Here is a 26,490-nt window from a genome sequence, read left to right as displayed (position 1 = left end):
ACTTTCACTTTCATGCATTGGAGAAGGAAATGGCAACCCACTCCAGTGTTCTTGCCTGGAGAATCCCAGGGACGGGGGAGCCTGGTGGGCTGCCGTCTATGGGGTCGCACAGAGTCGGACACAACTGAAGCAACTTAGCAGCAGCAGCAGCAATATCTGCTCTTACCCCCCAGAATGTAGTATTTTTAATTTTCTGCCTTGTTGGTGGACAGGGTGAAGAGAGGTCATTTCAGGACCTGCCATTTAATCTTCCCACAACCACATCTCTCCCCCACAGACCAAGAATCCAGTGTGGGGATTGTGCCAATGACCAAGTGTATCTGTTTCAGTTACATATTCAGGGACTGGGAAATGACCACTGAGTGTGTCCATAAATTTAGGGAAGTCACCGTGAGCCGGACAGGGACCAGGACCCCATTTATCACCTAGTTCTCATATGCCCCAGGTAACAGTGGCAACTCTGTGTTCAACAGTCCTTGAAAATGTTTGGATATTTCCCTTTTCCCAGTGTAAAAGCTATCACAGTAAGTGACCATGGGCCCCTCTGAGGCAGGACGAGGACAAATCATCCCTGAATACATGGAAAGGGGATCTGAACTCTCCCTCCACTAGATGCGTGTGTGCCTGGTTTAAAAATTGACTCACATTCGAAACTGGGCAAGGGATCATGAATTTTTATTGCAACAATGACTCTCAGCCTCCTGATCATCCACCCATGATTCCTTTAAAGTAGTACATTTATGAGCTGCCCATCTATTTTGCCCCTAAGAAAACCAAGCTTGGTTAACTATCTTTAGAGCAATCTGTAGGTGAGGCCTCCTTAGATGCCATTCAATCTTGATGTTCGTTGTAATTGTCCCCTCCTGGCTGATAACAGTAACACAGTGCCAATGGGCTCTAATGTTTGGGGTTCCTTTGACCCTTGTACCATCTGTGAAACCAGTTCTGTAACAGCATCTCCTCTGTCAGGCCTAGAATACAGAACACAAGCACCACTGAGCTTCTAAGTGACACTGGTGCCCTCTCTACAACACATTCCTTATTGCTTTGGTCAATTGTGTGTCCTCTTGGCTCCTCCAAAGAATATAACCATCTTGTGGAGTTTTTACCCTTAGGCAGTATATCTACTATCATGTGACCACTTCTCAGCCTTTTCTTCTTCCACCATCTGGAATTTCTGTAATTTCCCCTTCAGTTAGTGTAGATCACCACTTTCCTCATGTGTCTAAGAGCCATCCTAGCAGCATATTTGTACCATTTCCTAGGTATCTTTACCAGGGTATTTATCTCAGAAGAGTGCTCTCATAGCAATAAACTCTCATTTAGCGAATGTATGTTCTGCCCCCTCCCCAGCACTGTACCCTCAGAATCCAATTCTCACCTGGGTTCGGCTGGTTACAAGTTGACTAGGTCCTGCAGCTCCCTCTCTGGGAAGGTCCCTCATGTCCTCAGCTGGGTTACGTTGCGACTGAGCCCTAGACATTGGCTTAATGGACAGAAAAAAAGAGGAAGAAAGAGACACATGTTGTTTTACAGGGGAGGTCTCTGCATCCTCTTCAGGCAAGTGGGAAGCATCAGTGCTTGCAAGGAGATAAGCCACCTGTGCAGATTCAGAGACTCTGAATCCCAGAGTCAAGATATTTGGATGCAGGAGCCTAGATGCCCCCAGCCTCTATCCAATTCTTTCCCAACCAAGGCCTTAACCTTGTAACCTTGGGAAGTTTAACTTTCTGTTTGTTGTCATTCAGTAGCAAAATCATGTCTGACTATTTGCAGCTCCATGGACTGCAGCACACCAGGCTTTCCTGTCCTGCACTATCTCCTGGAGTTTGCTCAAAGTCATGTCCATCGAGTCAGTGATGTCACCTAACCATCTTATCCTCCATCGTCCCCCTTCTCCTCCTGCCCTCAATCTTTCCCAGCATCAGGGTCTTATCCAATGAGTCAACTCTTTGCATCAGGTGGCCAAAGTGTTGGAGCTTCAGCTTCAGCATCTGTCCTTCCAATGAATATTCAGGGTTGATTTCCTTTAGGATTGACTGGTTTGTCCTCCTTGCTAACCAAGGGACTCTCAAGAGACTCTCATCTAGAGCTCAGTTACTCTTACAATTAAATCCCAGGCCTGAACCTCAGCTTTGTCTCCTGCTGAAGATGATGCAGGCCTTTCACATGCTACCAAGGAGGCCCTCTGGATTCACACTTATATTTTTAACTGCCAGTTAATCATTCTCAGACTTAAGTTCTTTTCCCCAAATGGACTTACTTATAGCCACCAAACTTCACTGTCCTTAAAGTCACCATTTCCCACATATTGCTCTAAAGCCTAATACACTGCATGAACTATCACACTGTCTCCCACCCACGTATCATTGCAGTTAACCACGGTAAGAGTTGCCACACTGGGCCAGGGCCTATCTATGCTCCACCTACCACCAGTGATGAGGTCTTCATTGCCATCAGGCAGCATGTGCTCTAGACTCAAACTCCCATCCCAGTGACTGCTTCCTCCTACCTCTTTGGCATCAGCTATGACAGGTTGGATTCTCCAGGAAATAGATTTGAGAGAGATGTTAACATGCAGGACATTTATTCGGACTTACTCTTAGAATCAACACTAATGAAAAATAGAGAAAGAAAGCAGGATGAAGGAGGGAGAATTTGAGGGGTGATCCAGTCCTATGCCAACCCCATGGAGAGTTCTGAGGCTGGGACAACCTTTCAGAGTTGTCTCAAGTTGAAGGTGAGGCGGTGGGGCCTGTCTGTCCCCTCACTGATCTGTCAGCTCCTGGAAGGAGACAGGACCTTGGATTGGGCCTTTTACTTTAGCAGAAGCATCCTCAAAGAGGGCTGCTGTCTGAGAGCACTCTTCTAGTCATACTCCCAGGAACTGGGACGGGTGGGGTATGGGGAACAAGTCTGTCATTCCTGGAGGGGGACCTGGGTGGTGGCCATTATAGAGCCCACAACAAAGGAAATGGTGAAAACTGGAAACATGATGAAATTGTGGTCACTGATAGATAATAACACTGACAGATACTGATAGACACTGATAGTTACTGATAGATACTCGTCACTGATAGGTAATGTTGATTATTCATGAGGAAGATTTTGAAATGAGAGATGCAATGAAAGTAATTTCTTCATGGATGGACCTTGAGGACATTATGCTAAGTGAAATAAGTCAGAGAGAGAGAGACAAATACTATATGATTTCTCTTATAGGTGGAATCTTAAAAAAAAAAAAAAAAAACTTTTAAATTTTAAGCCAAGCTTATAGATAGAGAGGATAGATTGATTGTTGCCAGAGGCAGGGGGTGGGGAAGGGTGGGGGGGAATAATTTAAATAAAGTAAAAGTAAAACAAATTAAATTGTTGTTTTGTAAAAGTAAAATAAATATCTAAAAATAAGCAATAATTTCTTCATGACCATTTCTATAATTTCAAATGACTTGCTACAGAACATACCTCACTGACACAGTCCCTATTTTGAACAGCCTGACCCTGCATGGGCATGTGAAGGATAAGGCATCCAGATATTTTTAAGACTGAACCATGGCATAAAGAGTTCAAAAATGAAAAAAAAAAAAAAAAGCTGATTTGTTGCAGCATTTAACGGCTTTCCTCACTCATTGGAAAACAAAACCTATTATGCATTATTTTATATATTTAAAAACACACCTGAATATGGCAATAAGACATAAATAGTTTTCAGAGCCAAATGAAACCCACGAATAGACTAGGGATCTGTTCGCTGTTATCTCCTGATTTGCAACCTCCAACTGCCTCACATTTGAGTGTGGTAAGCTCATACACTGAGCATCTGACAAACATCAGATGCAGTCTTCAGAGAGAGCCTGCATCATAATTACTGGGTCTGTGTATGACTGAAATGTCCAGAGGCAAATACATGTGCCTTTCCCCAAGCTTTCATAATTCTAAGACAGGGTTTTCTTGTTTAATAAAATAGGAAACAAAATTAAAATATAAGAAAAGAGGAAAAAAGCAGAATAAGTAAAGAAAGTGACTTGGTGCAGCTCAGATCAATGACTCAAGAGGTTGATACAAACCAATTATAGATGTCTTAAGGGGAGACTGCCAGCAACATCATCTATCTCAACCCAATGAGACAATTATCATTTGATTTTTAACATATTGTTTCATTTTTTTATTTTATAATGAAGACAATTTGTAGTCTATTTATTGTAATTTACCTATACTGGCAGATAGGGGTCTGACAGTTCCATAAATGCAAGCATGTACATGTGCACGCACGCGCACACACAAACACACAGCCTTCAACCACAGCAGATATGCTTTTACCTCTATTTAATACAGAGGTTACCCCATAGGACATGCATTTTCAATTGAAAAGATACAGACCCTAGTGTTAAAATCAAGTCTGAAACCACAACACTAAGTTATCTGAACTCCTGGGGGGCGGGGTGCTGTAAGTTTATCTAATTATTCTGTTCATTGTTATTATATTATCCTGTTTTATTATCTTCGTAACTCCTCATTGTCATTATCATGTTATGTAGCTATCTGTTTGCAGCATGTTGTCTTGACTAAAGTTTAAGTTCACTGAGTACAAGGACCTTGTCTTTCCACCCCTGCACCCTTATTACCTAGAATGATGCCAGGCACATTGTACAGACTTACTAAATATTTGCTGAGTAACTGAATGAATGAAGCTCTCACTTATCTATCCATTCATTCATCCATCCATCTATTTACCCATCATGTACCTATGCATCCATCACAAGAGAAAGCCATGCATACTAGTGAGTTTGTTTTGTTATCTATTTGAAAGTTTAAGTAAGGTTGCAAAGAGTCGGACATGACTGAGCGACTGAACTGAACTGAACTGATAGATATATACACACATGTCTATATTTTGTGAAACAGCATTCTGGAGAACAAGTCCTAAGGTTAGAATCCACAGATCCAACAAACTGGTGATTAAAAGTCATCTTCCAACACCATGTCCTTGGTTATTCCAGATGATAATGACAGGATGACAGCCAGCAAAGAAAAGGACCTGGAGCAGGCACTGCTGAGAACTTGTTTCATCCATCTTATTATGCTTTGTACTGACTCCATATTTCAGTAACCTCCTCCCAAATACCTTATGAAACCAAGCTAAATCGCCCCTTTGTACAAAACAGTATATATCTGATGCCCAATAATAACCTCTTTGTTCTTCCCTCCCCCTGACCAGTATAATTCCATTTATTATCTAACCTTACTTAGGCATTTTCAGCAATCTTTTCATGTTCCTCCACACACATTTTCTAAAAAGCCAGCTGTGCAATTTAGACCATCCCTGGAGATTATTGACCAGTTGGGTTTGCATTTATGAGCACATAACTGAAGCTGACATGGCCTTTACCAGAATTAATAGCTCTTGGAGCAATTTGCTTTCACAGCATTTTACAAACAGCTTCATAATACATCTAAGGGCAAGGCAGGTTTTAATTAGTGTCACTAACAGCTAAGTATTCAGAGGTGAAATAATTAAGCAGCCAGACCGATAGGAGCCAGAGGTGGAAGGTGAACTTGGAGTCTGTGCAGGTTCAAGGTGATAGAAGTTTCCACCTGTCATTGGAGTGGTACTGGGGAGCTGTTCTCTACTGAAATGAGTCTTCTGTTAGTGCTGACCAGGAATTACAACTGACAGACTCAGTCTGTATGTGTGCAATATCATTTTGAAATACCCAGTGCTTCCTTCTACCCACTCTCTCTCTCTCTTTAGTTTCTCCTCTTATTTAACTTTGGTTACTCTATTTCACAAGCAAAGCAGCTGTCTGCATGGGGACAAGGTGCACCATTCAGATTCATGGTTTACAGTTCACTAAATGTAAGCCTGCCTAATCCTTTCATATCATTGGATTACTCTCCCCAAGCAAATTCTCCCAGCTTTCATCATGAGAAATGGGCTCCCTGCCAAGAAACCACTCATCCCAGCTCAGGTCCACCTGGCTTTTCCTGATTGTCAACTCCTCCATCTTGGGCCATTAAAAGGGCTTTCAGATTGAATATTTGCACAACCATTTCTGAAAGCCAAACACAAAATCTTTGTCACAGAGTCACTAACTTCTGTGCAGAATTGTGGTCCAAATTATTATCAGGCAAAGAAGGAAAACCTTTGATCACTGAGTCAGTTTTCTCTTAATAACATCTAATTAGATACAAATACATTTATTTAAAGTTTAAATAGTAACCAAGTTCAGATCAGAGAATTTAGAGAAGAAAATGTGACTTCTTAGTAATAGGTGGCTGCATTTGGAAGATAGGTTAAGCTTAAGAAAGTCATCCAAAAATTCCTATGTGCTCCATAAATGCTCCATCAATTAAACTTTCAGTGGATTTTTAGAAAATATTCATGGTTATTTGCTACCTAATTCCCCCCACAGGTCCAAAGAAGAGACCTTCTTGGATTTCAAAGGGAAAGGATTCTTTGTGCAAAACAGAACAAGGGGTTTGATTCAAACACACTCCTCTGTCAATCACATCTGAAATTCTGAGCATGTGTAAACTCTCGCAGCGAGACAGCACAATAGCACCTTGCCATTCGATCGCTGATTCTGATCCCTCCTAGGCTAAACTTTAACAACTGTAAGCAAGCAACTGGGGTGAGGGGGAGAGTTGATAGAGCTCCTTTCCAACCCAGGTATTCAGCTGGATTTTAGGACCTAAAAGCCACCTTTCATTTCACAGGCAAACAGACATCTACCTTGAACACAAAATCTGGTTAAACTGTTATGAAAAAAAGTTCCTCTGTACCTGTACATTCTCCACTGTTTACACAAAACTTTCAGGAGTCTGAGTGTATTTCGCATTCGAGACACTGAATGTACACTCAAGAGCAATACGCTGGGTGGGCTTCCATTACGCTATTTTATTGATTTCCTTGAGCCCAAGCACTCAAAAGTGGAAAGAGAAAAATGCATTTTCAGTGTCTCAGGGTCTCCCTTCCACATTCTCTGTCCTTTTCATTGCTTTCCAGAGCTGCCATAGCCTAAGGAGGTTGGGGAGCAGTAAAGGGAGGTGGGCAGGGGGACACTTTATCCAAACATGGTAATAAAGCTAGGCAGAGCGATGCTGCTGCTAAGTCGCTTCAGTCGTGTCCAACTCTGTGCGACCCCATAGACGGCAGCCCACCAGGCTCCCCGTCCCTGGGATTCTCCAGGCAAGACCACTGGAGTGGGTTGCCATTTCCTTGCAGAGCACTAGCCTTTCACAATCTCCTTCTTCCAACCTTCCAGATGAGGGGGCAGGAAGGTCTAAGGTCTTGCAACCCACTCTCCAAAGATGGCACCTCTGATTTTCTGTTTTTGCCTTTTCATTTTTGGCTGCACTGGGTCTTCTTTGAAGCATTCAGGCTCTTCTTAGTTGTGGTGCACAGGCTCTCTCTAGTTGCAACACTTTGGCTTAGTTGCCCCATGGCCTGTGGTATCCCCAACCAGGGATCGAAGTCGTGTCCTCTGCATTAGAAGGCAGATTCTTAATCTCTGGACCACCACGGAAGTCTCAGCACCTCTGGTTTAAATAAAATAGTCCATAAGTGTGGTAAAGAATCCCCCTGCCAATGAAGAAGACATGGGTTCGATCCCTGGGTCAGGAAGATCCTTAGGAGAAGGGAATGGCAACCCACTGCAGTATTTTTGCCTGGGAAATCCCATGGGCAGAGGAGCCTGGCGGGCTACAGTCCATGGGCTTGCAAAGAATTGGACAAAACTGAGCCACTAAACAACAATGAACACAGAACTGTAAAGAGAAGAACTAGAAAATACCTTGCTAAGTGGTTGGTTGACAATACATTTAATTTTCAAGTAAGTTCCTTTCAAGGTAAGGGACCATGTTTCCTATGAAGAGTAGAAGGTGACATCTTACAAACGGTAAACGCTGATAAGAAACTACGGGAACTCAGCTCCCATTCATAGAAGTCTGTGTGCTGTGATACGCGCACTCACACTCCCAAGTTTCACTTTGCATTTCTGGTTCATCAAACTATCAGATTCAAGGCTGAAAGTCAAAGTGAAACCCTCACGAAAAAAACCACACTAATTTTTACCTGCTTTAATCTCAATGTTTTGAGAAACTAACATGAAATCAGTCCAGTTCACTCCACACTTACTTTTTGGGGCATATAAAATACCTCCAGGGAAGTGTCAGAAAATTTGACTTGTCTCAAAAATGTTCACCAATGAGAGGGGTTTTTATTAAATCCAAAACTTTCACAATGATTTTTAAAAGTTTTTAAATTCCCCTGCTGAGTGTCTCAATTAAGTCAAGTATTTAAAAATTGAAAGAGTAAAAACAAGGCATGTCTAAATTTCAACCAGTGATAAGTGCTTTGTGAAAACCTGAATCCCTCAAAATAAATGCCAAAAGTAACTGTGCAACTTTCTCCATTAATATGCATACAATAACACTGTCAAACCAAAGAGAGAGAAAGAAAGGGTTTAAAAGCGTGAGAGCAGATGGAAAGGAAAGAGGAAGAAAGTTGGAAGGGAAAAAAAAAAACAACAAAGATGAATTTCTTTTTCACCCATTTCTGGAAAAGGTAGAGTTTTCACCTATGATTACTAGAAGAGGTCTGGTCTGAAATGCTTGAGTTAGACCAAGAGTCGAATTGGTCTGTCCAGTTTACCTGGGGCCATCTTCATCATAGGTACATAGCATCTCGGGCACTTTTCTGCCTGTGTCTCTGAAAGCATATCACAGGGGCCAGCCCAGTTTCTGTATGGCCTCAGGGAGGCCAAGAGTCAAATGGAAGAAACAGAAAGGAAGCCAAGAGTCTAACCCCTGGGAATGTGCAAACGGCAGAGCCAGAGTGGCCAAGTCAAGGACTGGTCGAGGTCACAGAGTCGCAGTTGGTCAGGTGGGAACAGGTCGGCAGCACGGAGAAAGGAGGAGTTGGAGGCAGTTCCTAGAAGAATGTTTAATGGGAACATTTGGAGGCTTAATTATCCTCTTAAGGAAAAAATAAAATAAAAGAGAGAGAGAACCCTAGGCCTGAGTTTGCTGTCTTTACTGATAAAATTCAAAGGGCCCCAAGTGGGAATTCGTCAGAGGTTATGATGAGAAGAGGGCTTCCCCAGTGGCTCAGCAGTAAAGAATCTGCCTGCAATGCAGGAGCCTCAGAAGACTGGGGTTCAGTCCATGGGTTGGGAAGATCCACTGAAGGAGGGGATGGCAACACTCCAGTATTCTTGCCTGGAGAATCCCATGGACAGAGGAGCCTGGCGGGCCACAGTCCATGGGACCACAAAGAGTTGGATGTGACTGAAGCAACTCAGCATGCATGCACAAGGATGAGAAGAGATAGAACTCACTTGCCCTACTGTGCTGCATGCCCAGTTACTCTGTGCACCCCAGATGGTGGTGATATCCTTATGGGCAGTGGCTCCTATCTCTGGGTCCTTAGGGCCTAATCCAGTGCCTACTGTTTGCTAGACATTCAATGGAAGTGCTCAACTCAGTGACTACATGGACAAATGGTTATCAGAAACTACTTGATACTTTCAATATTAACTGTCTCAGGATGCTTTAGGATATTTGTCCCCAAAGTCAATTAAATGTCATCAATCTCTAGAAAACCCTGTAACTGCTACACTCACGCTCAGTTTGCCTTCTCTAGAATGACAGAGGCTGCTCCTTTTCTGGAAACCCACAAGGAAGTACCTTACAGGCAGCCCATCTTCCCGCTTTTTTGCCTGTAAACAAAGTCTGTCTTTGCCTCAAAAATATAGTATGTGTGTTTCCAAGCTGCAAATAAACCGTTGAAAATTAAACCACAGAGCAGCATTTTAATGAGTACATGATTACCTAACACCCCAGTGTGGTTTCAGATGGCCTTGTGCCAACCTTCCAAAATGCTACCAGAAGTTCAAAGTAAAGAGGAAAAAAAAATGTGATTACCATCCCCTTCGTGAAGGTAGCTCTCTTGGATGGCTTCCAGAAAGATTTCTCTAGAAGGACATATGTTATCGGTGTCTGCAGTTAACAAAACTTTTTCTTCCTGTTTTGAAAAGTTTGAGAGAGAGAGAAGGGGGGCCAGCCCTTGAATTAGTACATGATGTCCTGAACTAGGTGTTTTTAGCATCAAAGCTCTGCTGTCAGCGTCAGTACCCCGTGCCGTCGATCTCATCAACTCACCTCTGTGCACGCACTTGCTATTTCTGTAGCCTAGGTTACAAGACCGCAGGTGTTGATGCTCCACTGGCCCCACAGAACAAAACCCATGCAAACACTGTTCCTCCCTGGTTGGCAGCTCGTGCTGAGCATGTCCAGCACTAGGCACAGAGGAGAGGAGGGAGGCGCTGACCCCCTGTTGGGGTCATTTCTCAGGGGCATCCTTTCCTGGGTGCTTCAGTGCTAAGGAAGCACTGAAGCACCCAGGGTTGTGGTTTCATTTCCACATTTGGGTTTCCTGAACTGTCTTTTGCAGTTGTCTTCGCACTGATTCAACGACAACAAGATTGCCCCGAGAGGCCACAGGCAAAAGCGGATCACAGAGTTGGAAGACACCGGAGTGAAATCTCTTCATTCCACAGATGAAGAAATCCAGGCCCATAGGAAATTTAGAGACTCAACCAAACTCACACAGCTACTCAGCATCCTGATTTCCAAGCTGCAGGTGTTGCGCTAGACACACTACCTCTGATTCCTTTCCATAACAGAGTAACTTAAACAACCACCTGCACACAACTTGGTGGGCACAGAGTAGGCATAATATACACTACTTTACACCCTTGCCAAGCATTCAGCATTGTGCTAAACCCCAAAAAGGATAAGTGAAAACATACCATAGACTTCTTTTTTCAAAATTGGGATATAGTTCCTTTGGGCCTTCCCTAGTAGCTCAGCTGGTAAAGAATCCACCTCCAATGAAAGAGACCCCGGTTTGATTCCTGGGTCAGGAATATCTGTTGGAGAAGGGGTAGGCTACCCACTCCAGTATTCTTAAGCTTCCCTGGTGGCTCAGCTGGTAAAAAATCTGCCTGCAATGCAGGAGACCTGGGTTTGATCCCTCCATTGGGAAGATCCCCTGTAAAAGGGAAATGCTATCCACTCCAGTATTCTGGCCTGGAGAATTCCATGAACTGTATAGTTCATGGGGTCACAAAGAATCGGACATGACTGAACAACTTTCACTTTCACTATAGTTGCTTTACAATGTTGTGTTAGTTTCTGCTGTACAACGTGAATGTATTATATATATACATATACCCCCTCCCTCTTGGACTTCCCTCTCATCATGCCCCCATCCCACTCCTCTAGGTCATCACAGAGCACTGTACAGCAGGTACTGTATACACGTCAATCCCAATCTTCTAATTCATCCCACCCCACCCCCCGCCCCAAGTCCACACATTTATTTTCGATCCTTTTCTTTTCCTCTCCTACAAATAGGTTCATCAATCCCATCTTTTCATACCATAGACTCTTGCCCTCAAGAAGTCATAAAATCTTGAAAGTAACAACATATACACATTCGGCACAGAAACAATACAGATGAATGCAAAGTAGGGTGGGAGGTGCTCAATAGCACCTCAAACAATAAAAAGCGAAATGCTCTCTTCTTTACTCTCTGCACTTTGTTGACATACTGGTTTTGTATTCATTTGTATATATTCTTTTATTAACATTCTTTTCCATTATGGTTTATCACAGGATATTGAATATGGTTCCCTGTGCTATATATTAGGACCTTATTATTCATCCATTCTAAATGTGATTTTGTCTTCATTTTGAGATTGCCTCTTTCAGGAAGCCTTCCTGGGTTTGGTTCAGGTTGGATTCTAAGTTCCTGTGCACTTGTCTAGGCCCTGTGAGCCCTTTGAGAACAAATTCCTGGTCAGCCTTGGGTATTCCCATGTCGAGTGCCTGGAACATAGATGGTACTTAGTAAAATGTCTGGGGAAGAAAGAAACTGAATGTCAATTGAAAACCTTTTAGTCATCAAATGGGTTTAGAAATAGACTCTAAAAATAGGAGGGATGTGAATCAATGCAGAAGGGGCTCCAGAAATGGATGGATAACACCTTCCCCATAGAAAAACCACCCCAATCTATGCTGGTGAGAAGTCAGTGAGGACACGCTCAGGGACAGAGTAGTCATCCTGGATGAAGAGCACCAGGAGGGTGCTGTCAGATAAGTCAAATAAGGCCAGACTCTGGGTGGTCAGGGAGGCTAAATGCATGATGGTGACTGACCGAAAGGAAGATGTGTTGCTCTTAAAAAGAGGAGAATTAGGGAAAACTCAAACGGAGAAAGCTGTGCACAGCAAATTACTAGCTCAGTTTTAGAACCTGATTTTGAGAAGCATTTTTCCTACACTTGCAAAGAAGCTTTCGGGCTTCCCTTTGGTAGCTGGTGTTTTCCTCCCTTCTCAATTTTGAAGCATTGAACACCTGAAAAGACAGGCTGAGTTTCACCTTAGGAAAATGCAAAATAGTCAGCTGCAGTGAGAAAAAACAATGAATTGCAATCTCAATCACAGATTTCTTTGAAACACTGTGCTAAAGGGAATTCTGAAAGGACCACTGACTCATTCAGCTAGTGAGCCAGGGTGAACATTTAATGTGGTAACAGGGACTGAGGAAACCACTTCTCTGTGGGGAGCTGATGGTTCTGTGTCCTCTTATCTGGATCCCTTTACCAAACAAACTGAGTATCATCTTTCACTTGGGGGCACCTGGTAGGCATTTACGAAAAGAAAGGAGTTCCGAGAAGAAGAACTATAATTATCAACGGCAGAGAGGGCTCAGTTTCTGCTCTCTTCGTGGCTCATCCACAGAATGATCAAAATCAAAGAGCAAAATAGTTTGTCTGGGAAAGGGGGGTGTGAAGGAGGAACAAAGAGTCCTAAAACAGTGGGATTAGGGATATTAAATACGCCCCTCCCCAACATCCAAGGCTGAAGCGTTACCTTGTGGGCAGCCATATAGTACGTAAAACCCCGCAGATACTCTAAGTCAACTCAAGCCATTCTAGCAAGACATTGATTTGGAGGAAATGCCAGGACAATGAGAGGCTGGAGGAGAGAGAAAGCATATTGTTATGGACGCCTGGCTGTTAGGCTGTCCTGGACTGTTGCTGGTGATATCAACTCCAACCTAGAGCAGACTAGGTAGAAAAGTCGGACTCATCTCTAACGAAGAGCCTTGAACAGGTTCATAATAGTTCTGCCTCTCCCCAGGTAAGGTCACCTGGAGGTTCTTGGTTTAGAGACCTAAACAGTCCTGTGGTCTGAGATGTCAAGGCAACGATGACCCCACATGCATGCAGATAGTTAACATGATTAGCCTCACTAGGGAGGCCATCCCACTCTTGAGGTCCATCTGCAAGCAGATTTGAATTTCTAAGTGGCATTTCAAACCAAGTTCCGTGTTCCTTGGGATTCATGTGACCAACCTCCCAGGTGGTACTAGTGGTAAAGAACCCGCCTACCAATGCAGGAGACATAAGAGACACAGGTTCAGGCCATGGGTCAGGAAGATCCCCTGGAGGAAGACATGGCAACCCACTCCAGTATTCTTGCCTGGAGAATCCCATGGACAGGGGAGTCTGGCAGGCTATAGTCCATGGGGTCACAAAGAGTTGGACATGACTGGAGCAATTTAGCACACACACACTTCTAACGAGAGAGTCACCCCTCAAGAACCAGGTAGGAGACGTTGGGATGAACTGCTGCCTTAGAAGCAGCATGTTGTCACCCACACACTGGAGCAGCCATAAGAAATGGTGGTTGCCATCTTCCTGCTCCCCACCAGCCTCTGGAGGCACCCAGCGAGGTGCCCCCTGCTATGGGGTGCAAGAAATAACATGCAAACATCTGCTTCCCTGTTCCTACACTCCTTCACATAAAGAATGATGGGAGCTTCTGATGCCCTTCTCCTCCTTCTTCCACATCCTCAACATGGGTTTCTATTGGCTGCTAGAGAATGGTATCCTCAGGCCAGGTCCAGCACAGGGCAGGTGTGTCACAGGTTGATGTTGATGGCTGGACTCATGACCAAGAGGTAGGCAGCACTTTGCATTATCATTATTTTGATGAGGAAACCAAGGTCCCAAAACATCAGGTAATTTGCCCAAAATCTCTTGATCAGTAAATTCACATCATTTAACTCCAGAGCCCAAGGACTAAAAGTGATTCATCTCCTTTGCTCAAGGTAGTCTGGATGGATGGAGGAATTGGGTGTGTCAGAACCTTCTTAAAGAACACTTCCCCTCCCCTGATTTCAGCAGCATCAGTCTCCTACTATCGGGCAAGTGCCTGCTTTATGCTTGCCAGTCTCAGTGGTGCGCTCAAGGTCACAACTCTTTATAACTCCTCAAGAGCTCATCACACCCCGTGTTCCCCAGTTTCATTTGTACACTGAGGTTCCAACTGTCAGTCCCCAGCCAGCACATTGGTTTCACTTCCCTGGGCCCTAATTCATCCGTTTTTTGAAATAGGGATCTATCTACCAGGGTGGGTGTGAGAAGAAAGAAGAGGGGCATAAAAATATAACCGCAGAAGCCACGCCATGACGCTGTTCACGCATTAGTGAGCACTTCACAAACAAAAACCTTATAATAGGCTATCTGTGTCCTTTCTTAGTAGTCTTCTGTCTTGACTCTGGCTGACATCAGAATCACCTAGAGCATTTTTTAAAAATACAAACACCAAAGGCCTCATCTCAGTCTTACCAAATCAGAAACACCAAAGTTGAGGCCCAGGGATCTGAATTTTACATACCAGTGATTCTAATTAACTTACCTAGTAGTTGAATTAGTACCTAGTGGTAGTAGTACCCGGTATGTAGGGGCCTGGGCAGAACTCAATGTACACCCTTCCAGGAGTTTCCGTAGGCGATTCCCACCCAGGATGGGGGATAGATTTACAGGACCTGAAAGCTGCGTCCCAAATAATAGTCTTCTTACTTGGCTGGTTCTTAGTTGGTAGCTCCCTGCCGCAAGCCAAGTGGTACTGGCATACGGAGAAATATTCCTTTCATCCCATTACACTCTGCTTATCTCCCAAGCTCTCTCCCTGGCAGTTCAAGCAGGGGTAGGCTCCAGGTACAGACAAAAACTCTGCTCCCTCCAGGCTGCCTTTTCTCTGCCAAACCAGAAAATCACTTTTAACAACCACAAAGTTTCATGAGCCACCAGATGAAAGCTGGTCATGCCCTTAGTGTCTGTTGATGGAGAACATGCTTATACACACACAAACACACAAAAACCCCAATACAAGTTATGGATTCAAGAAAACTTTCAAATAAATTTTTTATTTCATTCATCGCAGGCCTGTCCATCTATACTCACTTGCATCCTAAAAGTAAATGTCCACCAAAGAATCCAGTCATGGAATAGCAGTATTTGAAAGGAGCCCCCAGTGTATAACTAAAAAGCCAGAAGAGTGACCTGAGGTCAAGAAAAAAAAGAGAAAATGGATCTGAAAATAAAATTTGCCCATAGTGAAGTATACCTAGGGCCAGCCTTGAGCCTCACTCAGGAACCAAAGTTGGACACTCAAAGGCAGACCAGGGGACTTCCATGGAGGTCCAGTGGTTAAGACTCCGTGTTCCCAACGCAGGAGTTGTTGTTCAATCTCTGGACAGGGAACTAGATCCCACATGCCACAACTAAGAGCTTGCATGCCGCAACTAAAGATCCCACATGCTGTAACTAAGACCTGGCACAGCCAAAGAAATAGATAAAAATTTAAATAAACAAACAAAGGAAGACCAGAACACTCAGCAAAATAACTCTTATAATATTGTAGGAGTAAAGGTCTGGATGCAAGAGTGCCTGTTTTCCTTAAAAACGACTGCAGCACAATTTACAAATAAAGGCACAAGTTTAGAGCAAGTTATTTTCAGTGGTCTGCCAGAGATTGTTTGCAGTTAAAGTGCCCTAATATTATTTTAACCTCAGGCATTTGGGTAGGACTTCCCAAAAGTGTGCCCAGCCAGGAGGTAAACAATGTGGCACTGTAGTCTCTCTGCAAACAGGATTCCATCTCTCCCACAAAGCTTTCCTGGGGCACACTGGTTTGAAATGACTCCTTCCTTCCTCTGTACTTTGGGCCTCAAACCTGGTGATTCTGATTCTTCAGGTCCAAGGAAGGGCAGATGCCACCAACTTCTTGTTTTCTGTAAATTCATCTGTGACCATTAAACTGTTACTTCATTAGAGATGTTGATTGAAGTTATTTAAGTTTCCTAGGACAGCCTCTTCTTTCCTTCTGGCTTTTCTCCCATAACTCTTAGCACAGTACCTACCTCTAATTGGTGTCCAATAACTACATATTGATTAGCTTCGACCTGGCAGTGTCCTACCCCAGAAACTGACCTCCATATCAGACCCAGTCAGAGGCCTCAGAAATATAAGGATATAAGAAGCACCTTGAAATCTACATTTCTTTTTCTGGTCTGCCAGGTTTGCCACCTCTGATATTTATCTTCTAACCATACACACGTTTTAAAAAAAAAAAGATGTGCATATAGATGGAGTCACCCAGTGACATCAGTAACGGGATACCATCAGACACCCTGTCCCACACAGAAGCCCACAAGGCAGGTGCAACCAACACACAAACTTTGAAAACATAAAAGGATAAGCCTTCAGACTTTCTCTAAAGAGTATCACTCCCCCCACCCACCCACTAACATCCTCACTCCTGACCTCTATTCATCACACCCTAGCTGGAATTCCAATCACCCTGAGCTCCTCTGTCTTCCTCAACCCCACATCAGTGAGCCACCAGATCCCAGGTCCCCAAGATCTCTTTTATTCACTAGCCTCCCTCCAATTCCCACCACTGTCCACCTAGCCCAGACATCTACAACCTCCCGCCTGAGCCATCCGCCTCTGTTCCTCCTTCCAACCCACTCTACACTCTATGTACAGATTAATTGTTCCAAAGCATGGTTCTGACCATATTATCCACCAACTCAAAATCTATACAGTTTCCCTGTTGTTTTATAAAGTCCAGACCTCTCAGTCTTGCCTATAAAACCATCTATGATCTAGCCTCAATGTGCCTCTCTAGAGAGAATACCAACCTACATTCCAATCAGACTGGCTGATCCTTCTTCCTGGCTCCAACATTTTGTTTAAGCTTTCTCATTTCAACCTGAATGTCCTCCTTCCTGCCCAACTCTGTCCAAGTTAAAATCCTACCCACTCTAGATACATCTCCTGGGTGAAAGACATCCTCCTTCTCTGCTGGACCTTGTTTCTACTTCACTTACACTGTCCATTCTGCTCTGGCTTATGTCACATTTATCTCTGTGTCTATATTATCTCCCATGCTGGACTTAAGTCTTGAGACCAAGGATTATATGCTATTTGTGTTGTATGTTTAGTCACTCAGTTGTGTCCGACTCTTTGCAACCCCATGGACTGTAGGCCACCAGCCTCCCCTGTTGGTAGAGATTCTTCAGGTAAGAATACTAGAGTAGGTTGCCATGCCCTCCTCCAGGGGATCTTCCCAAGACAGGGGTCGAATCCACATCTCCAGCATGGCAGGTGGATTCTTTACTGTCTGAGCTACTAGGAAAGCCCTAGATAAATATGCTATTTATCTAGTTTCTATCCCATTGCCTAGAAGGCCTGTGCACATCACAGGCACTCACAGCAGTTTGTGACAAGAAGGCAAGAAGGAAGAAAACGCGGGAGGAAAGAAGAAAGAAGGGAAGGAAACAGGCACTGAAGAGGCCTCAGCCACAGAACAAAGGAGCTCAGAAGGGGCCAGAGAGAGCAGGAAGAGAATCCACCAAGTGGGAGGGGGGCGGACGGGGAGGAGAGCAAAGCATAAAGATGAGAATACACCGTATAGCACAGGGACTCTACTTAATGCACTGTGGTGACCTGAATGGGAAGGAAGTCCCAAAGGGAGGAGATATGTATATATATGGACGGATGATGCATTTTGCTGTATAGTAGAAACTGTCACAACATTGTATAGCAGCTATACTCCAAAAAACATTAATTTAAGAAAAATAAAGAAATGGAAAAATTAAAAATGCTGTGGAACAGATTCTGGCAGCATGAGAGTATGTGTTCCAGATCTGAAAGGGGAGAAGAACTGAAGAAACTTGCTTGCACCATGAGAGGACTTACAGCAACCTTGATTTGATCCCAGGGGCAGACTCTATCATCCTGTTCTCTCCCCTATCCCTCACAGCAGAGCTGGGGTCTCCAGGTGGAAACTTGGTTCCTGTGATTTATGAAACCTGAACGGGGAGAAACTGGCCTTCCTCGTACATTCCATCTAGAGTTAATTAAAATATCTTATCTCTATAATAATTAACTTCTAATTAGTATCATTTGCAGTTCACAAAGTATCCTCATTCATGACCCAGTATGGTCCTCATTTCAGTGGTAGAAGGTAAGTGGATAACATAATAGCTACACCCTGAGAGTTGTCTGGCACTTTAGAGTCAACAAAGCGTTTCGTCTGTCAGAGACATTCCGCGTTGTCTCCACTCACCTTTCCATTGGTTCCTTAAACCCCTGTCACACCCAGGGAGACCCATCCCCTCCAGTTTCCAGGACACAGCCTGCTATTTGATACTTCATCATCTTCGCAAATATGAGACAAACAGGTGGGATGAGTGGACAAATGGGTAGAATTCCTTTTAGCTCTTCACAATCTTCACCTCCAGAAGCCGGGGAGCAGGGGAGAGAAATTCTGACTGTATTGGTTAATTTTTGTCCATTTCTGATTCTATGAATGCCTCACACACTCCCATTTTCAGCTCTTTCTTCTGTAGAATTCATCTGAGACAGCTCATTCTGTTCACAGAGGACACAAAGATATGGGGCCAGAGACTACGGACCACATGTAGCCTCCTGCAGGTCAGGAGGGCAGAGTATTCTAAATGATTTTCTCTGACTTAAGATGGGGGTAAAGCAGGTATTTTTGAGGAGAAAATAAAGCATACAAATGGGAAAAATATATTAATACTTAACTGTGTATTTGGAAAACAGCTTCTTGTTTCACAGGACAAACTTTAGAAAGTTAGCAAAGTTCAACAAAACCCTCTAGGCTGGTGGAAAATGGGCAGGAAAAATATATTCTCTACAGTCAGACTTTGAAGGACAAGGCCAGAGATTTCTCGTGGGATGTACATGGAAGGAGGGCCAATCAAATGTCAATGTTTAGCTTTAGAGGGCAGAGACAGTCTTTACCTACCTGGGACCAGGCAGCTTGTCTAGTGACCCTCAGTACTTGAACTTTTAAGCAGAAGCTCAGACAGAAATTCATGGCAGTGCCCGAAGCAAGCCTGTCCCTTTCTAGAATTGATGCTGGGGCACAGGGCAGGAACAACAGAGAAGAGGGAAAGGAGTTGCTTCTGAGACATCAAAAAATTCAGAAATGCTGGATAACACAGGTTTTGGGGTTCTTGGCTATGATGGTGTGTGTGTGTCAATATGTGTCAGTGTAGGCATAAGAGAGAAGTTAGGGGAGGGTCTTTGGTTCAAGGTGTGAAGGTGGCTCTTTTTTTAGCCTGGCCAATTGCCAAAGAATGACAAAAAACCTCAGCACACCCCATATGGGGTGGCAAGAAAAGGAATCAGAAAAAAAATCTTCCCCTTCAAAAAGTAACCAGCGGCCAGAACCCTAACCCTGAAGTGAAAATTTACTTGGCAGAGAAGAAAAATCCTACCCAGTCCTGAGGAGCCTAATTGAAATCACTTTAGCAGGAAGCTTGAAGATGGGGCTGGAATGCCCTCTCATTTATCATCAAAGATAAAGTTCTCAGCAACCTGGATGTGCAAATGGGGAGCTATTTGTGGAAAGGATTCATCCAAGTTGTTCACAGTTGTTCAGAGTGTCGCCAAAGAGGTCATTCTCCTCTGCCCCCAAACAACCAATAAACTATCTGCATGTGAGCTGATTTCCAAACCACAAAGGGATCATGGGGCAGACTTGGGACATTTGGTGGCTGCTCCCTCTGAGGAGCTACCCCTTCGCAGCTATCAGACATGAAGGGCTGCACTTGGTAACATGGCCTGAGTAACCACAGCCCGGAGGATAACGCCCAAACTGGTTAACCACAGGGATCAATGAGTGGAAAAATACGAAAGAACATCTGAAACATACCACCCTGATATTTTTAAATAACTCTGAAAATGATTTCGTTCCCTCCATTTAAAAAGAAATTGCTCCACCACAGAGCCATTCTCAGTTGACAGAGACTCCAGGAAATGCCCTGAGATTTTTTCATTGAAAAGAAGGGGTTTTAGGGGCAGCTAGATGAGAAAGCAAGGTTTTCTCCAGGCAGCCATCAGCACTTGCTAAAAAGAAACCCATTTAGGTATGGATCTTCAGACAATTTTTTAAGTATTCATTTTCACCTGGCTTTTCCCTAATGTAATACCAAGCATCAGTTCAGTTCAGTTCAGTTCAGTCGCTCAGTCGTGTCCAAATACCAAGCATAGATGGGGTTAATCTCACCCTTGATGAACTGCTTTCCCACGTTTTCTTTTGTCGAGTACATCAGAAAGTCTCGGGAGGCCTTAAAAAGTCTAGCACTAAATCTTTTGAGTCACTTAATCCCCAAATCTTCAACGTTTGGAGATAATTTCCTTTATGAAAAGAAACCCTAACCTGGCCTGGTTCCACTGTCAAACTTGCTAATGGAACAAAGAGGCCTCTCATTAGACTCATCCCTGCGGCTGCAGAAATAAGTGTCTCAGGAAGGGCAGGCAGGTTTCGCTTTAGCCCTAGGATGGTTTTGGCTGCAGCTCTCTTTGGCTTCCTCCTGTGGCATCTCATCCAGCTGAGCTCTGGCTAAATCAGACCCAGTAGATGGAAAATTGGGCAGGTGGGTGCCTAGGAAAAAGGGCTGTACAGTGATCAGGCTCACCCATCAGTGAATGGGCTGCCTTTCTGAGTAATGGGCTGTCCATTCCCAGGAGTGTTCAGGATGAGACTACCCTATATGGTTATAGAGGGAGCCCCTTGGAAAGAAGACCAAATGGGTTCCCAACCCTGAATCTGAGTCTCTGTAACTCAGGAGGGAGCTTTCAAGGCACACATGAGAAACTTTATGACTTCTCTTTCCTTCTTCCATCACATGTCTCTCTTCTGCCCAACTGGAAGTAGGAACGTTTCACACTTTATTGAAGGCTCTATTTCCCTTTACCTCACTTCTGTGGGTAATGGTGGAGAAAGCCATTTGCCCAGTTAATCAAAGGCCTCCAATGACAAGAAAGACATTTCAACAGCTGAGAAATAAGTATATACAGTAATAATAACAGCTAATGTTTACTGATGACTTACGAGCTGCCCCACACTGTGAGAAAGACTTTACATGCATTTGCCAATTTAGCCCAGCCAACAATCCAAAAATGGAAATGCTCTTATTATCTGCCTATTACAGCTAAGGAAGCAGCTTGCCCGGTTGTGGTGTTCCTGAATATGGAGCTAGAAAAGATGTGAAGTTAGCACTCATGAGTTGGTTTCAAAGTCCTGTGCTCCAAACCACTAAGTTTCACTGTCCATCTGGCCATCCTTCCTTCTACTGTCAGTCCTCCTGTTGAAACAGAGAAAGGAAGGCCCATCTTCCAGAAGGAATCTGCCCCCAAAGCTGAAAGGAATAACAGCCCAGGTTGCATGCATCAAGGTAATCAAGAAGCCTGAGAGCCTATGAGCGGGGAAGGGATTAGGAGAAAAAGACAGAGCCAAACAGAAGTTAATTCTCTTCAGGGTCCCAAATATTAACCTGAGTACACTGGGAGCCGCAACTCAGGAAATCCAAAGTAATTGATTTCAGTCTTGGAAAAATGGACAAATTACGACACAGAGGCTACTGCGACAGGATTCTGAGGCCAGTTCTGACTACTTGGCAGTTTTCCTTGTGTGTATCCATTCCATTCCTCCAAGTGTCCGAATCCCCAATTTTTCCTTTGATTCCTAGTGCCAATACCTTAGGCCAGTGTAAACTGGAAGTTTATAAAGTTTTTGCTGGCTTGCTTGTTTTGAATCAACATTTTAAAGTTGAGAGATTTCACATTTTAAAAATCAGGAGTTTCAGCTTCTCTTTAAAAAAAAAAAAAAAAAGGAAGATAAGGCTCAAATTCTCTCATAGGGTAATCAAGGATGATGGCTATGGACAGGGTATGTACCCTCTCGTTCTTCACAGTCCGCATCTCTCCCTAACACCTCATTTACTTACAATATCTGCAGGTGTTTAGAATTTGCCACTGGTGCCTTAGGCCTACAAGTAGCTCTGGATACGTGTAACCAGGTTGATTACAGCTGTGGATTTAGGAAATTGTTCATGCAAGAACACTGCGTGCATTCCCTCTATACATATACACACACACACATTTCTCATTCTGTCCTTTTGCTAATATAAAACTCTTGGTAGAATGATCTCAGAGCCCATCTGTATGGGTGATCAGACCGCCACACTTCTGGAAGCACCCTGGCTCTGCCATGGATGCATAATTCTCTTTAGAAAGCAGACTGTCCACAGGGCTCTGGGTGCCTCCTCTTGTTATATAGCTGCCTGAGGTCACTGCCAATAAATTACTGGTTTAAGGAAAACAATGACAAGACTTTTCCATGGGGAACAGAGTTTGCTCACTCAATTATTTCCTAAAGCCATGCCCTCTTTCCCAACTAGACACTATAATTTTTGAGGTAACAGGACTGAGTCTGTTTATTGTTTGTTATTCTGATCCAGAAAGCCACACTGCACCTGCCACATGAGCCCAGCAAACTTTGCGAGTAATGCATCCTCCTGGCAGTGAAACTAGTCAAGTAACGATCATTGCACTGTTAATTAAGTGGCTGCTTTGTTAAAACTACTTACCAGGGTGACTCTAAATTGGCTGTGCTTATTTACCAGTCTAGCTTTTCTCTTTGTATTGTTCTTGATTGCTACAGAGAATTGATGGAAATCACGAATAATCTCATTTTATCAAAATCAGACCTTTTAGAAATTCAAGATATGACTTGAATTTGGGATAAAAATATACCCAGAACAACAGTATAATTTTCCTAAATCGGTATATAGCTGAAAGACGGGAGACTTAGGTTTATTTGCCAAAGTCCTTTTTCATCTGTTGGAGACATAAGGAGTTGGGGATGGAGAGGGGCTGTGTGCAGTGGCATTGTGGTGGCAGACCACTTCTCCCACCTAGTATCAACTTGGAAATTGCTGACATTTGATAACACTGTCACTTTGAGATTTTTAACCCTCTGCCAGAATTACATGGCTCTTGAGAAATAGCTTCCTTTTTAAAAAATTACTTGGGAAAATATTATCTTTGAGTATCTCCTACTGCCATCAAGGAAGTTTATATGTTTTTTTTCTCTGTCAGAAACAAACATGGCAATTTTTCTTTTCAGAGACATAGCAGGAGCCAGCGAGGGGCCAGGGTGACCTGGTGCTTTCAGAAAACCTTTAATGATGCTGCCTCCTGCCACCCACCATCAGGAGGAGGTCTGTCCTCAGCTTTCTGTCCCCAACTGGCTCTGAACCTATTTGGGGACACAGTACAGCTTTCTGTCATGCACACACAGATACACAAACATGTACACACACTCACACACAAACCAACCAGCTGCAGAGCAAGCAACAGGAGGTGGCAGAATGCTTACCACTGTGTCACCGGATTTGTAAGCATCCCCTCCAAACCACGGCCAAGACCAGTTACTCCCTGGGCTAAAGCCAGCCTGAGAACTTGGGGATCCTGCCAAGCCAACAGCCCCAAGGCCTAGCTCTGTTGCCAGAGCCACACAGAAAAGTCATTAATTCACTAAACAAAACTTCAGAAAAAGATTAGGGAGCCCACCATTTGTTCATCAGTGGGCTAGCTGCACAGAAGATATCTGAGCATTCACTTTAAGGAAACTAGAATATTTGGGGCTGAGGAGAAACGCCATACACTCATTTTAAGGTGGAATAACGTCACACAAATACACTCATTTTAAGATGTAATAACATCACACAACGTTTCCCCTGGTGGTTCAGATGGTTAAGAATCTGCCTGCAATGCAGGAGACCCAAGTTCAATCCCTGGGTTGGGAAGATCCCTTGAAAAAGGAATGGCAACCCACTCCAGTATTCTTTCCTGGAGAATTCTATGGACAGAAAAGCCTGGTGGGCTGCAGTCCATGGGGTCACAAAGAGTTGCAAAGAGACGACGGAGCGTCTAACAATTTCTAACGCTTTCACACAACGTCACCAAAAAAAGATGCCACTCAAGCTGTATGTAAGTAAACGTTGAATGACTTTCAGAGGAGGGAGTTCCAGAGGGTGAATCTCCACGGTCAGAAAGGGCACATTGTGATGTTGAGGAGAGAGACTGGGCTTTGCTGCTGCACAGACTGCGTGCAGATCCTAACTGTGTGATCACAGCCAATTTCCTCACCCTCTCTGGACTTAAGTTTGCTTACCAGTGGAGAAGAGGTGGTACATGCCTTACAGGGTTGCTGAGGGGATTACATGAGGTCAGCTGCATATTCCAAGCCTTCAAAAAATGTTTGAGTTTTACATATTGTTGTGTTTTGAAGAACATTAAAGAGTTAAAATAAAAATCAGTTCAGGTAGGATTAGCCCAGAGGAAAATGGAGCAAGACCATTCTTTGAAGAGGAAACTCATAGAAAAAGTTATCATATTTAGCAAATACTTTAGGAAGTGGAAAGGTATAAGAAGGGATTGTTTCTTTTTTTAAATCATATTGATTTTTTCCTGAATATGAAAATATTTCATGTTTATTACAGGAAATTTGGAAAGCATAGTAAAATGCAAGGAATAAAGTTAAAAATCAAATGTAATTTTGCACCCAATGAAAACTCCTATAAACATTTTTCTTTCAATCTTCTCCTAGTTTTAAATTAACTGAGATCACATTGTATACACAGTTTGGAATCCTGCTTTTTGCACCTAATGTTTCATAAGTATTTGCCCTGTCATTAAAAGTTCTTTGCAAACATCATTTGCAATGGCCATGCAGAATTTCACATATGGATGTACCAACATTTTCTCAACTATTCCACCAACAGTGGACATTTAGGGCTGTTCAGATATTTCAGTATTATAAATAAAGCCTCTGTGAATATATTTTTTTGTAGTTTTTTGCAAAATCTTCTTTCCTTAGGATAAGTTTCTATAGGTGGAATTACTGTTCTAAGATTCCTACTGGATATAAGACATTTTCCACAGAGGTCCAACCCACAATTCCCCCCGGACACAAGTGAGAGACAGTTGGTCTTATCAAATCCTGAGACCCAATATTATCTTTGGAAAGAAAACTTTTTTCCTAAGTTGACAGTCATGAAATAGCATTTCATTGTTCTCTTAACTATCTTCTTCCTTCTAGTGATATACCTAAAAGGATCTAAAGGAGTTCTCAGATAAAGGATAGGTGCTTTCTTTTGTCTGCAAACAATCAACAAATATTTAATGTGCAAATCGTTTTACTCTGGATTTATCCTCTCTCCTTTTTGAGTGGGTTTGGAAGATTCTGCTTTTCAGGTTTTAGCCATTGTGAAGATAATAGTTTGAGGACATTCTGACATTCTGCTGTCATTGCAGCTGACATTCTGAGTCAAAACATTGACTTTGCCACTACCAATCTTCTTGAAAATCAAGCCATGAAACCTGTCTGAAATTCCAGCCCTTCAGCAGGTAGAATGCCTGTCCTACCTAGCTTATGAAAATGTGAAGATACTGATGTTTTATTAATGATTTTAAGTGCTTTTAAGACTTTTATAAAAACCTGCATGATATTATGATTGACTGTATCCAATCATTATTGTGACCTAAATTGACAGTTTCTGAGAAACTTCAATATCAGCTTTCAGTGGATGAGGACCTTCACTGGCAAGTATTAGGGAATGGATCCAGAAAAATGATAAAAATTATGCTCTGTGAAGAAATGATTCCCAGTCTACACATTGTCTCGGGAATATCTCCAGATTGAAAGATTTTCTCTGGAAGAAAAGGAAGTGGTGCTTAGGGACCAGTCTGGGCAAGCCTTCTTCTGGCGACGGTCCCAGGGTGGGAGGTGTCTGGGGTCCTCCCGGTAAAGCAACCACTGCTCCCGCCAGTTGCCAGCCGAAACTCACACCTCGGTCCCCACTGTCACTCCTGCAGTCACCCTCGCCTGTCTCACTATTTATCGGCCCCGCCCCTTACTGGGTCCCCGCCCCATCCAGGCTCTGTGTGCGGGCGGGAAGTGGCCCGAGACTGGAAGGCACTATCTGAGCGCCCACTGCAAACCCCAGCCGTCTGAGACACCTTTAAGCGTCCAGCCCCCACCCTTATTCCACGCTGCCCAACTCTCCAACCGAATTTCTTACTGTTGCCATCGCTTGTTCTCCACATTAGATCGGACAGCGGATGTGAGGCCAGGAGATCTGGGTTTGAGTCAGGCTTGTAATTTCCGGGCAACCCTGGAATTTCATCTCTGCAGATCTGCTTCTTGTTTCCTCCGCATGGGGGCCTTGTCAGGTTCATCGCTGTATC

The 26,490-nt window shown here is 43.5% G+C and overlaps 1 long non-coding RNA gene across 2 annotated transcripts; it reads right to left on the bottom strand.

Annotated features, from left to right (window-relative positions):
• Positions 1-668: 668 nt before the first annotated feature.
• LOC148778550 (uncharacterized) lies at positions 669-26,490 on the bottom strand. 2 transcript variants are annotated; one of them, XR_016038795.1, is made up of 4 exons: positions 10,162-10,297; positions 9,925-10,024; positions 1,382-1,486; positions 669-971 (listed from the first exon to the last, which is right to left on the bottom strand). It is a non-coding gene; the product is annotated as an uncharacterized LOC148778550 (long non-coding RNA). The 2 variants fall into 2 exon arrangements; XR_016038796.1 differs by lacking the exons at positions 9,925-10,024; positions 10,162-10,297 and adding an exon at positions 26,325-26,490.

Source organism: Moschus berezovskii, chromosome 2 (genome assembly GCF_049115385.1).
Source record: "Moschus berezovskii isolate FMDL1 chromosome 2, NW_MosBer_1.0, whole genome shotgun sequence".
Classification (NCBI taxonomy): domain Eukaryota; kingdom Metazoa; phylum Chordata; class Mammalia; order Artiodactyla; family Moschidae; genus Moschus; species Moschus berezovskii.
The sequence above is the reverse complement of the archived record's forward strand: the minus strand, read 5'-3'. Positions and strand labels throughout refer to the sequence as shown.